Consider the following 15349-nt stretch of genomic DNA (forward strand, 5'->3'; position numbering starts at 1 on the left):
GCCTACTAGTGGGGAGAAGGTAAAACTCTGCCCCCAGAGTGGGGTTTCATTTTACTTTTCATCGCCACTTTAATCTCCTGTACTTTATTCTGTGGAATAAAAATCCTATGATGTAAAAATTGACGCAAATTCAGCAAATTTTGTGGGTGCCGTTGACTTGACCAAGGAGGGGCGACGACGCACTTGCTGTGGTTTTGGGGGGGTAGGGGTCCTTGGGAGAGAGGGCTGAAAAAACACGGCCCTCACACTGAGATTGGCTCACATATCCTGATTCCTTTCAATGTTTCCCGAAATGAAGTAACAATCCCAACATCGGAGATGCCCCAATCCAAAGGGAGTCTTGAGGAAACTCGGGAGCGTTTAGTTGGAATATTTTGTGTGAGATCTGGTTAGATTGAATCTTTGAATAAGAAAACAAATTGGGTGATATTTTGTGGCTAAGGCCTTGGTGATTTTAACCCCAGCGTGTGAAAACCCTAATGGCAGGGTTAATATTTATCACCGTGCTTGTCTACAATGAATCTGATTCGTTAAGGATTAAAGGACAGGTCTGTCATTAGGGGGTTGGGCTGGCTGATCTTGGGTATCTCGTGGTTATCATTCATCATAACGCAGATTCCTTCAGTAAAGTGCACGGTTGTCATGGTGACCATCCCAACTGCAGCTGGATTAAACATTGCCGTTTTCCTCTCTTTCAGGACTGCACTTTTTTTACCCGCAAAGAGATCCTTCGGTGAGTGACACATCTTGGGGTTGGGTTTGGGGGTGTGTTGTTCGCTGTCTCTGATACTCCCTGTCTGGTATCCAGAGGATGTTAATGGATCTGTGTGTTATTAGGGCTTTATACAGGCAGCTCAGGGGAGATGGGTGAGGCAGTGGGACTGTCACTGGGTTAGTAATCCAGGTGCCTGGGTTCCAATCCCCCCATAAAAATCTGGAATTAATAGTCGAATGATGATCATGAAAACATTGTCATAAAAAAACCAAATGATTTACTCATTTGTATTTGTGTGTGTGAGTGTGTGTGTGTGTGTGTGTGTATATGTGTGTACGCATGTGTGTGTATGTGTGTATGCACATGTGTGTGCACACATGTGTGTACCTTATGTGTGTGTGTTTGCATGTATGTATGTGTATTGTGTGTGCATGCATATGTGTTTGTGTGTCTGTGCGTGTATCTTTCATTTGATTTGATTTATTATTGTCACATGCATTGGGATACAATGAAAAGTATTGTTTCTTGTGTGCTATACAGACAAAGCATAATGTGCGTAGAGAAGGAAAGGAAGGGGTGCAGAACGTAGTGCTACAGTCATTGCTAGGGTGTAGATAAAGATCAACTTAGTGCGAGATAGTGCGAGATCAACTCAATGCAAGGTAGGTCCATTCAGAAGTCGACGGCAGCAGGGAAGAAGCTGTTTTCGAGTCGGTTGGCATGTGTCCTCAGACTTTTGTATCATTTTTCCAACAGAAGAAGGTGGAAGAGAGAATGTCCGGGCTGCGTGGGGCCCTTGATTATGCTGGCTGCTTTGTCAAGGCAGCAGGAAGAGTAGACAGAGTCAATGGATGGGGGGCTGGTTTGAGTGATGGACTGGGCTTAGTTCACAATCCTTTGTGGTTCCTTGCAGTCTTGGGCAGAGCAGGAGACATACCAATCTGTGATACAACCAGAAAGAATGCTTTCTATGGTGCATCTGTAAAAGTCGGTGAGAGTTGTAGCTGACATGCCAAATTTTCTTAGTCTTCTGAGAATGTAGAGGCGTTGGTGGGTTTCATTACCTATACTGTCAGCATGGGGAGACCAGGACAGATTGTTGGTGATCTGGACTCCAAAAACTTAAAGCCCTCGACCATTTCTACTTCGCCCCCCGTTGATGTAGCCGGGAGTATGTTCTCCCCTACTCTTCCTGAAGTCGATAACAAACTCTTTCATTTTGTTGACATTGAGGGAGAGATTATTGTTGCTGCACCAGTTCACCAGATTCTCCATCTCTTCCCTGTACTCCATCTTGTCATTGTTTGAGATCCGACCCACTGCGTTGGTGTCATCAGCAAATTTGAAAATAGAGTTGGAGGGGAATTTGGCCACACAGTCATAGATGTATAAGGAGTATAATAAGGGATTGTTATGTCTTGCAGACCTTGCCTTAATCACTGGGAGTCCATGTGGCTAGACTGGGATTCTAGCTTGGTCCAGGGTACTGTCTTGTGGCATCTTTGATGGATCTTTGTAGATCATATCTAGGTTTCTTATATAAGTTGGGGTCACCTGATTTGAACGCCTCAGACCTGGACTTCAGCAAGCAGTGGATATCCCTGTTTATCTATGGTTTCAGGTTGGGGAACACACGGATTTGCTTCTTTGGAACACAGTCTTCTACACACTGACTAATGAAGTCAGTTACTGTAGTGTTGTACTCGTTCAGGCTGGTTGCAGAGTTTTTAAATACTGACCAGCCCACTGACTCCAAGCAGCCCCATAGGAGATCATCCGATTCCTCAGACCAACATTGCACGACTCTCTTTGATGGATTCTCCCGCTTCAGTTTTTGCTTGTAAGCTGGAAGTAGGAGCACAGCCGTGTGGTCTGATTTGCCAAAGTGTGGGCAGGTGATAGAGCGGGATGCATGTTTGATATTTGTGCAGCAGTGGTCTAGGATGTTTGGGCTTCTGGTGGAACAGGACACATATTGGTGGTAACTTGGCAGTATGCTCTTGACCTTGGCCTGATTGAAGTCGCCGGCCACAATGAACAAGGTCTCAGGATGTTTCATCTGAAGACTATTCATAGTGTTGTATATTTCACCCAGCGCGATTTTCATGTCCGCCTGGGGTGGGATGTGAACAACTGTCAGGATAACAGAGATGAGCTCCCGCAGAAGGTAGTAGGGGCAACATTTTAGTGTCAGGTATTCTAGCTCTGGGGAGCAGAAACTCGCCAGTGTAGCTATGTCTAGGCACCACAAGGTGTTGATTAGGAAGCAGGTCCCATCTGCCCTAGTCTTGCCTGAGGTACTGTGTGGTCTGTTCGATGGATTGAGAAATCCTCTGAGTGTAGGGCACTGTCCGTTGAAGTGGGAGTGAGCCACGTTTCCGTGAAACAAAGCACACAGCAGTCCCTCAGTTGCCTTTGAAAAGTGAGTCTGGCTTTAAGTTCGTATAACTTGTTTTCCAGAGATTGGACATTTGCAAGCAGTAAGCTGGGGAGGGGGAGCCTTGGGACTACATTGTTTCACTCTTACCTGCAGACCTGCATATTTTCCACTCTTCCTGGAGTGACTGGGAGACGGTGAGAGTGGTAGTGGTGTTAAGGTTATAGGTGCGTCCAATGAGGTTCTTTGCTCTGGACAGTGTGTGGATGGAGGATTTGTTGCCTTGTTTGTGGTATAAGTGCGTGCATGTGTGTGTGTGTTCATGTGTGCGTGTGTTCATTATGTGTGCATTGTATGTTGCATGTGTGTGTGCATCCATGAATGTGCGTGTGTGTGCATGCATATGCATGTTGTGTGTGTACATACATGCATGTGTGTGCAAGTGTATGTGTTATGTGTGTGCGTGCATGTATGTATATGTTGCATGTGTGTGCATGTATGTTGCATGAGTGTGTTTATGTCTGTGTGCATGTGTATGCATGCATTGTATGTGTGCATCCATGTGTGTGTATTTGCATGTGTGTGCATGCATGTGTGTGTTGTGTGTGCATGTGTGTGTGCTCGCATGCATGTATGAGTGCACTTTGCATGTGTGCATCCATGTGTGTGTATGTGTATGAATGCGTGTGTGTGTGTGTGTGTGTGTGCATGTGCGTGAGTGTGAGTGTGTGTGTGTGTTTGTGAGTGTATATCACTGAGACAAATGTGTAGCATTTGTCTGTGTGGAGCCCCATACCATGTTAATCAACCTGTCAGACGCATAAATCGTCCCTGCTTTGTTCTGTAATCTATCGCACGAACCTCTGTCTGTCAGAGCTGTGCGTTGTTGTAAGCAATGTCACCTAATGAGATAGCTTATTATTGTTCCAGCTTCACACTCACCATTTCTCATTCATGCCTGAGGAGTCTGTGACTGCACTACAGTCAGACAATGTCCACCAATCCACTCCCTCTGCTGACTATGACTAAGGGTGGGATGAAGGAAATGCTTGAACAGTGAAAATCTAAATTTCTCACGTATTGAGTTTTCTCAAGTAATGGGCTTAATCTGTGTGGACTGAGAGAGGTGGATGCTCAGTGAGACCTTGGAGTTCTTGTGCATCAGTTGTTGAAAGTAAGCGCGCAGGTACAGCAGGCTGTAAAGAAGGAAAGTGGTATGTTGGCCTTCATAGCAAGAGGATTTCAGTATAGGAATAGGGTTGTTTTGCTGCAATTGTATAGGGCGATGGTGAGGCCACACCTGGAGTATTGTGCGCAGTTTTGGTGTCCTTATCTGAGGAAGGTTGTCCTTGCTATAGAGGGAGTACAGCAAAGGTTTACCAGGCTGATTCCTGGGATGGCAGGTCTGTCATATGAGGAGAGACTAAGTCGATTAGGATTATATTCATTGGAGTTATATTAATAATCATTACAGGAAGGAAGTAGAGGCTTTGGAGAGGGCGCAGAACATAGAACATAGAACATTACAGCACAGTGCAGGCCCTTCAGCCCTCGATGTTGCACCGACCAGTGGAACCAAACTAATGACCAGAAGACGTTTACCAGGATGCTGCCTGGATTAGAGAGTATAAGGAGAGGCTGGACAAACTAGGGTTGTTTTCTCTGGAGCGGAGGAGGCTGAGGGGAGACCTGATAGAAATCTATAAAACTATGAGAGGCATTGATAGGGCTGACAGTCAGAATTGAAATGTCAGAGTTGAAATGTCTAATTCTAGGGGGCACGCACTTAAGGAGTGAGAGGGAAAGTTCAAAGGAGATGCAAGGGGCAAGTTTTTTTACACAGACAGTGGTACGTGTCTGGAATGCACTGCCAAGGGTGGTGGTGGCGGCAGATAGAATCGGGGCATTTCAGCAGCTTTTAGATAAGCACATGAATATGTGAGGAATAGAGGGATATGAACCAAGGCAGGTAGAAGAGATTACTTTAATTTGGCATCATGTTCGGCAAACATTGTGGGCCTAAAGGCCTGTTCCTGTGCTGTACTGTTCTATGTTCTATGGTCTATGTTTTATGAGTTTAGAAGAGTGAGAGGGGATCTCATAGAAACTTATAAAATTCTAACAGGGTTAGACAGGGTAGATTCAGAAAGAATGTTCCTAATGGTGGGGGATTCTAGAGCTAGGAGTCATAGTTTAAGGATAAGGGGTAAATCTTTTAGAACTGAGGTGAGGAGAAATTTCTTCACCCATAGGCTGTGTGGAATTCACTCCCACAAAGTAACTGAGACCAAAACTTTGTGTGATTGCAAGAAGAAATTAGATATCACTCTTGGGCCTAAAGGGACCAAGGATACGGCGGCGGGGGGGGGGTGGAATCAGGATATTGATTTCGATGATCGGCCATGATCAAAGTGAATGGCAGAGCAGGCTTGAAGGGCCAAATAGCCTCCCCTGCTTCTACTTTCTATGTTTCGATGTTTCTATGGATTTGTTTCTTACACTCGATATATGAAGGTGAGTGAGGCAGAAATCCATCATTGCTCTTCAGGGTCAATGGACTACCTCTCCTTTACACCACTCATTTCAGTTCCATTAATTGATTTCTTCCCTTCTTCTCTCTCTTTCCCTTTCTTTCTCTATCTCTCTTTCTCGTTCCTGCTCTTCACATCTCTCTTACACCCATGAACTCTTTCTTTCTCTGCTTTTCTCTAACTTTCAATCTTTTCTTCTCTGAGTCTTGCATCATCTTTTGAATGGACCTACCTTGCATTAAGTTGATCTTTCCCTACACCCTAGCTATGACTGTAACACTACATCTGCACCCTCTCAATTCCTTCTCTCTTATGATTTCAAGAACAGTTTCCTCCCTGCTGCCATCAGACTTTTGAATGGACTTACCTTGCACTAAGTTGATCTTTCTCTACACCCTGGCTATTGCTTTAACACAGCATTCTGCACTCTCTTCTTTCCTTCTCTATGAATGGTATGCTCTGTATAGCACGTAAGAAACAATACTTTTCACTGTATCTTAATACATGAGACAATAATAAATCAAATCAAATTATCTCTCTCTTTTTATTTCTTTGTCTATTGTTGCTCTGTCTTTTATTCCCTCTCTTTCATTCACTTTTTCTTTCTGTCTTTCACTCTTTCTTTCTTCCATTTCCCTTTCTTTCTTATTTTGTCTGCCTCTTTCCTTTCCTCTTTCTTTCTTCCCCTCCGTCGATCCTCACTCTGTCCATCTTTCTACAAGACTGGTTATCAGATAGTGAGCTGTACAGCTTTGTGCAGGTGGACAGGCTGTGTTCTGGGCCAAGTTCAATAAGGAAGACGCAGTTGGTTAGTTTCTCACATGGACTCAGGACATCTCAACACATAACATCCAATGGAATACCTTTTGAAATGTACCCATTGATGTAATGTAGGAAACGTGCAAAGAAAGATCTCCCAAACAGCAATTTAATAAATGAACTAGTTTTTAATTGTTTTAGAGGCTGAGGGATAAATATTATCCTGGATATTGGGGAAATCTTCATCTGTAAACTAAAGTTTGTTAGCTCTTTCCTGAGAAAATACTGCATCGCTAAAATGAGTAATTAACTTGTTCTTCCAGCACCTGAGCTGCATTCCCACTAAACATACTGACTGCCGACAGAAAAAAAAAGCCCCCCAACCCTCTCCCCCAGGTTCCTCTTTGAATTGGTGACATGGGATCTTTTACATCCACCCCTGAGAGTGGGCGTGGTGGGGGGGGGGGAGGGAGTGAGGCGTTCGGCTTTCCAGCTCAGGGGGCTTTGTGTAGTCAGGGTGACAATACCTGAAGATGGATTTGCATGATAACAGACAAGGCTGCCCCATTTACATTGCTGATTCCCTGCCACCTTGGTAACTATCTCCATCGTTCCTGGAAAATTCCTTTATACCCTTCTGTGTGCAGCCCAGTGCTAATGCTCTCAATATTTGACACCTGTCTACATCAATAGTGATAAAGCAGAAATGGTTGAGAGCTTCAAGTTTTTAGGTGTCCAGATCACCAACAACCTGTCCTGGTCCCTCCACGCTGATGCTATAGTTAAGAAATCTCATCAATACCCCTACTTCCTTAGAAGACAAAGGAAATTTGGCATGTCAGCTACAGCTCTCACCAACTTTTACAGGAGCACCATAGAAAGCATTCTTTCTGGTTGTATCACAGGTTGGTATGGCTTCTGCTCTGCCCAAGTCACAAGAAACTACAAAGGATTGTGAACGAAGTCCAGTCCATCACGCAAACTAACCTCCCATCCATTGATTCTGCCTACACTTCCCGCTGCCTCAGAAAAGCAGCCAGCGTAATCAAGGACCCCATGTGCTCTGGACATTCTCTCTTCCACCTTCTTCCATCAGGAAAAAGATACAAAAGTCTGAGGTCACGGACCAACCAACTCAAGAACAGCTTGAGTTGGCAATCAGACTTTTGAATGGACCTATCTTGCGTTATGTTGATCTTTCTCTACACCTTAGCTATGACTGTAACACTATATTCTGCACCCTCTCCTTTCCTTCTCCCCACGTACTCTATGAATGGTATGTTTTGTCTGTATAGCGTGCAAGAAACAATACTTGTCACTGTATCCCAATACATGTGACATCAAATTCAAACATCTATATTTAGCTCCTCTATACTCTCAAAGAGGTTAATGGTGTGTCCTATTCCTAAAACAACCAATGAAACTATTTTGAAGGGAAGTCCACCCTCCCTCCATCAACCACATTGCTGTGGATCTGGAGTTACATGTAGGCCAGGCCAGGTAAGGATGGCAGATTTCCTTCCCTAAAGGGCATTAGCGAACCAGATGGGTTTTTCTGACAATCGACAATGGTTCATGGTCATCATTCGACTTTTAATTCCAGATTTTTCTTGATTTCAAATTTCACTGTTTGCCATGATGGTATCTGAACTCAGGTCTCTGAGTCTTTTTACCCCTGGATCGCTAGTCCGGCGGCAACACCACTACGTCACCTCCACACCGCTGCAACCAACATTGCACAAAAACAGATGAGCTGATCTCTATAGGTATAGGGCAGCACGATGGCACAGTGGTTAGCACTGCTGCCTCACAGCGCTGGGACCCGGGTTCAATTCCCGACCTTGGGTCACTGTCTGTGTGGAGTCTGCATCTTCTCCCGTGTCTGCGTGGGTTTCCTCCGGGTGTTCGGTTTCCTTCCAAAGATGTGTGGGTTAGGTGGATTGTCCATGCTAAATTGCCCCTCAGTGTCAGGGGTACTAGCTAGGATAGATACATGGGGCTATGGGGATAGGGACTGGGTGGGATTGTGGTGGTGCAGACTCGATGGGCCGAATGGCCTCCTTCTGCACTGTCGGATTCTATGATTCTATGATTTGTGGGAGCTTGCAGTGCGCATTTTAGCTGCCGTGTTTCCTGCATTACAACAGTCTCTATGCTTCACAAATACAGAATGGGTATCCTTCACCTGAAATCCTCGGAATCGACTGCCATTCTGATTTCAGATTACTTTGGTTCTTGGATATTACAAATAAACTGGCGTTACAGCAGCCTGAGCCTAGGCTAGCTATAGTCCGAGGTAGACTAAATGGCTGGGAAAGGAAGATGTATCACTGAATAATAAAACAGGACGAAGCTGTAATTAGTTTCTTTTTGACAGGCTCACACAAACAATCAAAAGGTAAACATTACAGACAAATAACTAGAATGTGCGCTGAAGATCAATAAGGTTCAAAAAGGTGCAATGTTTTGTATTTATGACTAAGGGATACTCGATTTGTTCTTCATTGACTGTAAAGCGCTTTGGGACAACCAGACACCATTGAATTTGATTTGACTTGATTTGATTTACTATTGTCACATGTATTGGTATACAGTGAAAAGTATTGTTTCTTGCGCACGATACGGACAAAGCATACCATTTACATAAGGAGGAAGGAAAGGAGAGGGTGTAGAATGAAGTTGAGCTATCAATCCAACCCTTTCTTTCTCTCATCATTCTTATTGTCTCCAAATGGGGTGGCAGTGGCACGGTGGTTTGTCCCTAGACTGGTAGGATTAGTCATGGTAAAATTGCACCTTAGTGTCTGTAATGACTTCAGTGAGGCCATTGAAGTTCGCCTTTGGAATATAAACTCCTTGATTAAGGATCCAATTGATGGGCCAATCAAGGAGACCTTGTATTTAACCGGGAATGTCAGTTTCACTGGCACTCCCATAAGTAAACTACTAACTGATAGCTCTTCTGTTAGAGCTTATAAATAAAGGGATTTTGGTGAAGGGACTTCTGCCAAAGACTTATTAGTATCCCAAGATGAGTTGGTTAGGTGGATTGGCCATGGTATGGGGTTACGGGTAGGGAGGTCTGGGTATGATATCTATCAGAGAGTTGGTGCAGACCTTGATGGGCCAAATGGCCTCCTTCTGCACTGTAGCTATTCTATGGATTCTATGGGCAGGATCTTCCAGCCACATTTGCCACGAAACCGGAAAATCCCGCCCAAGGTCAACGGAGCTTTTTATGGTCCACCCACCCTCGCCTGCTGCAATTCCCATGGCGGGCAGGATGGGAAAATTTGCCCCGATGAATCCAGAGACGCATGGTAATGCTCGAGGGACCCACATCAGACTGAATTTAACAAAAATCTGGAATTAGTCTGAGGATGATTGTCACTTGTCATAAAAACCCATCTGGGTCACTAATGTCCTTTAGGGAAGGAAATCTGCCATCCTTCCTCGGTCTGGCCTACATGTGACTCCAGGGCCACAGCAATGTGGCTGACTCTCAACTACCCTGTGAAATGCTGAGCGAGACACTTGGTTCAAGGGCAACTAGGGATGGGCAATAAATGCTGGCCAGCCAGTGACGCCCATGTCCAAAAGGAACACAATCAGAAAATGAGGTTCCAAATGTTACCAGCATCCGGAATGTGCATGCGGCTGCCTTCCTCACAGAATCTCAGCACCTGGTGGGGATAAACAGCTGCTGAGCTGCAGGAGGCATCACCGACATTCCCCTGGCATCACCAATGTTCTCCTGGCATCGCCAACATTTTCCCGGCATTGCCAACATTCTCCTGGCATCGCCAACATTTTCCCGGCATTGCCAACATTCTCCTGGCATCGCCAACATTTTCCCGGCATTGCCAACATTCTCCTGGCATTGCCAAGATTCTCCCAGCATCACCAACATTCTCCCGGCATCGCCGATATTCTTCTGGCATCACTAACATTCTCCCGGCATCGCCAACATCCTCCCGGATCACCAACATTCTCCTGGCATTGCAGGATTCTCCCGGCAACACCAACATTCCCCCAGCATCAACAACATTCTCCCGGCATCACCAACATTCTTCCGGCATCGCCAACATTCTCCCGGCATCACCAACATTTTCCTGGCATTGCCAGCATTCTCCCGGCATTACCAACATTCTCCCAGCATCACCAACATTCTCCTGGCATCACCAACATTCTCCTGGCATTACCAACATTCCACCGGCATTGCCAACATTCTCCCAGCATCACCAACATTCCCCATCATTGCCAACATTCCCCTGGCATCACCAATATTCTCCTAGCATCACCAATATTCTCCCGGCATTACCAACATTCTCCTGGCATTGCCAACATTCTCCCGGCATCACCAACATTCTCCCAGCATCGCCAATATTCCCCCGGCATCGCCAATATTCCCCCGGCATCGCCAATATTCTCCCGGCATCACCAACATTCTCCCAGCATCACCAACATTCTCCCAGCATCACCAACATTTTCCCGGCATCACCAACATTCTCCCGGCATTGCCAACATTCCCCCGGCATCACCAATATTCTCCTGGCATCGCCAACATCACACACACACACACACACACACACACGCACAGGTCATGCTCCTTGCATTAAAAGAAACACATCTAAGACCATCTGTCCTGTCATGTTTTGTACACTCTCCCTGCTTTTTATTTCTCTTAGCCTTATTGGACTCATTCACTGAGTTCTCCATGGTCGCTGCACTCTGTACTGTGGTCCATTTTGATTTTTGTCTTTGGTTTCTCTACCTTCCATTTTCCCCTGACTTCGGTTCCCATCCCCCCTGCCACATTAGCTTAAACCCTCCCCAACAACATTAGCAAACACTCTACGTTGGTTCCTGTCCTGCCCAGGTGCAGACTGTCCAATTTGTACTGGTCCCACCTCCCCCAGAACTGGTTCCAGGAATTTGAATCCCTCCCTCTTGCACCATTTCTCAAGCCACATATTCAACTTAACTATTCTGACATTCCTACTCTGACTAGCACATGACACTGGTTGCAATCCTGAGACTACTACCTATGAGGCAATACACACACACACACACACGCACATACATGCACACGCACACGCACGTGCACACACACACATGCGCGGCACACACACGCACGCACACACACACACATGCACACAAACACACACACACACAAACACACACACACTCATACACATACACTTACACACACACATTCACACACACTCACACACACATGCACACAAACTCACACACACACACGCACACACACACATATGCACACAAACTCACACACACACACAAACACACTCACACACTCATACACATTCACTCACACGCACACACTCACACACACACGCACAAACACACACACACAAAACACTACACTGGCCAATTAACAATATGATTGCTTACGTTAGCTAATCATAGTTAATAATTTCAAAATAACTGATTTAAAATTTGAATGCCTGAGAGGAATTCACTAAACATTAGTGACAGCTGGGCATTGTTTGCAAAATTAGGCCTGTTACCAAGGCTTTATTATTAAAGTGCAAATCGACCGAGATTTGTAGCGAGAAAGAGATACGCCGTGAAGAGTGAACCTTGAGACTGCGGTGGTGGATTTACTGTCCTACATAAACATCTCGCACTCAACCTATCTGTTACTTTGAAGAACTTGATGGATTTGGACATTAATTGCCCATTAAACTCACCACCGAAAATTAGGCTTGGTAATCAAGAGCACAAGTACTCTTTTAATGAGGCGATAATGACGGCCAATCAGCCTCTTTGGCCCAGAAAGGGGACTGTGGATTCTCATTCCTTTAGGTAGTGAATTGTTTGCATTTTTTTTTAAATGCCGCATTTTAAATAATTTTCCTTTCCCTCTTTTTTCACTCTTAATCCAAACTTTTGTCCTCCCTTTAGTACATTTCGATATCAGGTATGACTCTTTCCTCCTCCATCATTTCCCCATTCTTTCTCAGTCCATCATTAATGAGTCAGACTACTGGTCCCATTATCCCCTAGGCCCAAGATGCCCATTAGCCTGTTGTTAGCTCACATTTCCCACAAGTTATGACTGTGATGATAATGCGCTATTGACATATTTTACATTCAAGGGAAATGTTTTAAAATTCAGTTTTTTCCTGCAGGGAATCAATACGTTTGGAGTGAATGCAGCTCAGATGCTGGGAAAGCAGGATAATGACTCATTTTAGCCATGGAACATTTACTTAGGACAGAGCTAACAGTATGATTGCTTAAACTGATTTAAAAACTGAATTCATGAGAGAAAATCACTAAACATCAGTGGCAGTTGGATATTACATGCAAAATAAAGCCTGTTACCAAGGCTTTATTATTAATGTGCAAAATGACCAAGACTTGTAGCGAGAAAGACATATGCCGTGAAGTGCAAACCTTGAGAATATAGATGAAAATTTCCCCTGGGGCTTTTGATTAGGTTCATCGGCAGGTTCATGTGATAATGTGGTTAATGGGAGGAGCTGAGTTTGTAGTAGAGAAAAAAAACACCTTTCAGTTCTGGCTGGAATTTGTTTAAAGATAGATGTCTGCTCTGAAATTAAAAATCTATCTGAAAGATTCCAGATTGTCTTCACTCCTTATAGAAAGTTTATCTAAGGTTACTAACTGTATTTAAACTGGAATGTTGAGTCTGTAAGAGAATGTTGCTTATTTGGAACTGAAATAGTGATAAGTTAGGAATTAATGTTTTTTCCTTTCATATTTGTAAAATTCATTCATGGGACATTACAAAATAATGAAGGGGCTAGATGGGGTAAGGTAGAGAGATTCTTCCCACTTAGAAAGGATAGCAGAACTAGAGGCACAGCCTCAAAACAAGGGGGGGGGGAGCGGTTTAGACCGGAGTTAAGGAGGAACTTCTTTACTGAAAGGGTGGTGAGTCTCTGGTGGGGAATTCTCTGCCCATTGAAGTGGTGGAGGTTACCTCACTGAATATACTTAAGTCATGGGTAGATAGATTTCTGATAGACAAGGGAATTAAGGGTTATGGGGAGAAAGTGGGAAAGTGGAACTGATCCACTTCAGATCAGCCATGATCTTATTGAACGGCAGGGCAGGCTCGAAGGGCTAGATGGCCTACACCTGCTCCTATTTCTTATGTTCTTGTGTTCTTATGACATGGGCATCGCTGGCTGGGCCAGCATTTATTGCCCATCCCTAGTTGCCCTTGAGAAGGTGGTGGTGAGCTGCCTTCTTGAATCGCTGCAGTCTATGTGCTGTGGAGTGACCCACAATGCTGTTAGTGAGGGAATTCCAGGATTTTGACCCAATGGCTGCAAAGGAACCGCCAATATATTTCCAAGTCAGAATTGTTCAGCAGTCAATGGTTAAGCTTTTTCTTTCATTAGCTAGACTTAAACTGTGTTATGAATAAAAACTCAGGTTTGATTCCCAGCTTGGGTCACTGCTGTGTGGAATGTGGACGTTTTCCCCATGTCGGCGTGGGTTTCCTCTGGGTGCTCCGGTTTTCTCCCACAGCCCAAAGATGTGCGGGTTACGTGGATTGGCCATGCTAAGTTGCCCCTTAGTGTCGGGGACAGGCTAGGTTAAGTATGTGGGGTTACAGGGATAGGACAAAGGGAATTAGGAGACTGGATAAACTCATATAGACAGTTGTGTGGCTTTGCATATGTGTGTTTGTGTGTATATGTGTGTGTGTATGTGTGTGTGTATGAGTGTGTGTGCATGAGTGTTCATGTGAGAGAATGTGCGTGCATGTATGTGTGTGTGTGTGTGAGGGTGTGTGTGTGAATGTGTGTGTGAGTGTGTGTCTGCGTGTGTTTGTGTGTGTGTGTGTGTGAGAGAGAGAGTGTGAGAGTGTGTGTGAGTGTGTGAGTGTGTGTGTGTGTTTGTGTGAGAGAATGTGTGTGTGAGAGTGTGTGTGTGAATGTGTGAATGTGTGAGTGTGTGTGAGTGTGTGTGCGTGCATGTGTGTGTGTGAATGTATGAGTGTGTGTGTGAGTGAGTGTGTGTGTGGGTGAGTGTGAAAGTGAGTGTGTGTGTGTGTCTGTGTGTGTGTGTATGTGTGAGTGTGTGAAAGCGAGTGTGTGTGTGTATGTGTGAGTGTGAATGTGTGAAGGTGAGTGTGTATGTAAGTGGGTGTGTGTGAGTATGTGTGTGAGTGAGTGGGTGAGCGTGTGTGTGAGTGTTTGTGTGAGAGAATGTGTGTGTGTGAGTGAGTGTGTGTGTGTGAGTGTGTGTGTGTGAATGTACGAGTGTGTGTGAGTGTGTGTGTGTAGGTGAGTGTGTGTTTATGTGTGTGAGTGTGTGAAAGTGAGTGTGTGTGTGTCTGTGTGTGTGTGGGTGAGTGTGTGTTTATGTGTGTGTGTATGTTGAATGTGAATGTGTGTTTTGTGTGTATGTGTGAGTGTGTGTGTGTGTGAAAGTGAGTGTGTGTGTGTGTGTGTGTGTGTCTGTGTCTGTGTGTGTGTGGATGAGCGTGTGTTTATGTGTGTGTGTATGTGTGAGTGTGTGAAAGTGAGTGTGTATGTGACTGTGTGTGTGTGTGTGTGTCTGTGTCTGTGTGTGTGTGGATGAGCGTGTGTTTATGTGTGTGTGTATGTGTGAGTGTGTGAAAGTGAGTGTGTATGTGACTGTGTGTGTGTGTGTGTGTCTGTGTCTGTGTGTGTGTGGATGAGCGTGTGTTTATGTGTGTGTGTATGTGTGAGTGTGTGAAAGTGAGTGTGTATGTGACTGTGTGTGTGTGTGTGTGTGCGTGCGTGTGTGAGCGAGTGTGTGTGTGTGTGTGTGTGAGCGAGTGTGTGAGTAGAAGCTAATGTTGACTGATCAGCAATGAGGTGTGAATGTCAGAGTTACTGATGGTCAGAGAGGGAGTTACCCTGTTCCTGTACTGTGTAATCTTGCTCATTCATAGCAATGCGTTCACTTGACTCCAAGCAATACCAGCCGGGGTTTCAG

The 15349-nt window shown here is 44.9% G+C and overlaps 1 protein-coding gene across 1 annotated transcript in view; it reads left to right on the plus strand.

Moving 5' to 3' along the window:
* The first annotated feature begins 701 nt into the window (after positions 1-701).
* cib2 (calcium and integrin binding family member 2) overlaps positions 702-15349 on the plus strand; it is a 76169-nt gene continuing 61521 nt past the window's right edge. Inside the window, exon 1 of the mRNA XM_080216114.1 lies at positions 702-733. The gene's annotated coding sequence lies outside the window, so the exon portion shown is untranslated. The remainder of the gene's footprint in view (positions 734-15349) is intronic.

This window comes from Carcharhinus amblyrhynchos, chromosome 32, assembly GCF_965287045.1.
Source record: "Carcharhinus amblyrhynchos chromosome 32, sCarAmb.v2.hapA, whole genome shotgun sequence".
Classification (NCBI taxonomy): domain Eukaryota; kingdom Metazoa; phylum Chordata; class Chondrichthyes; order Carcharhiniformes; family Carcharhinidae; genus Carcharhinus; species Carcharhinus amblyrhynchos.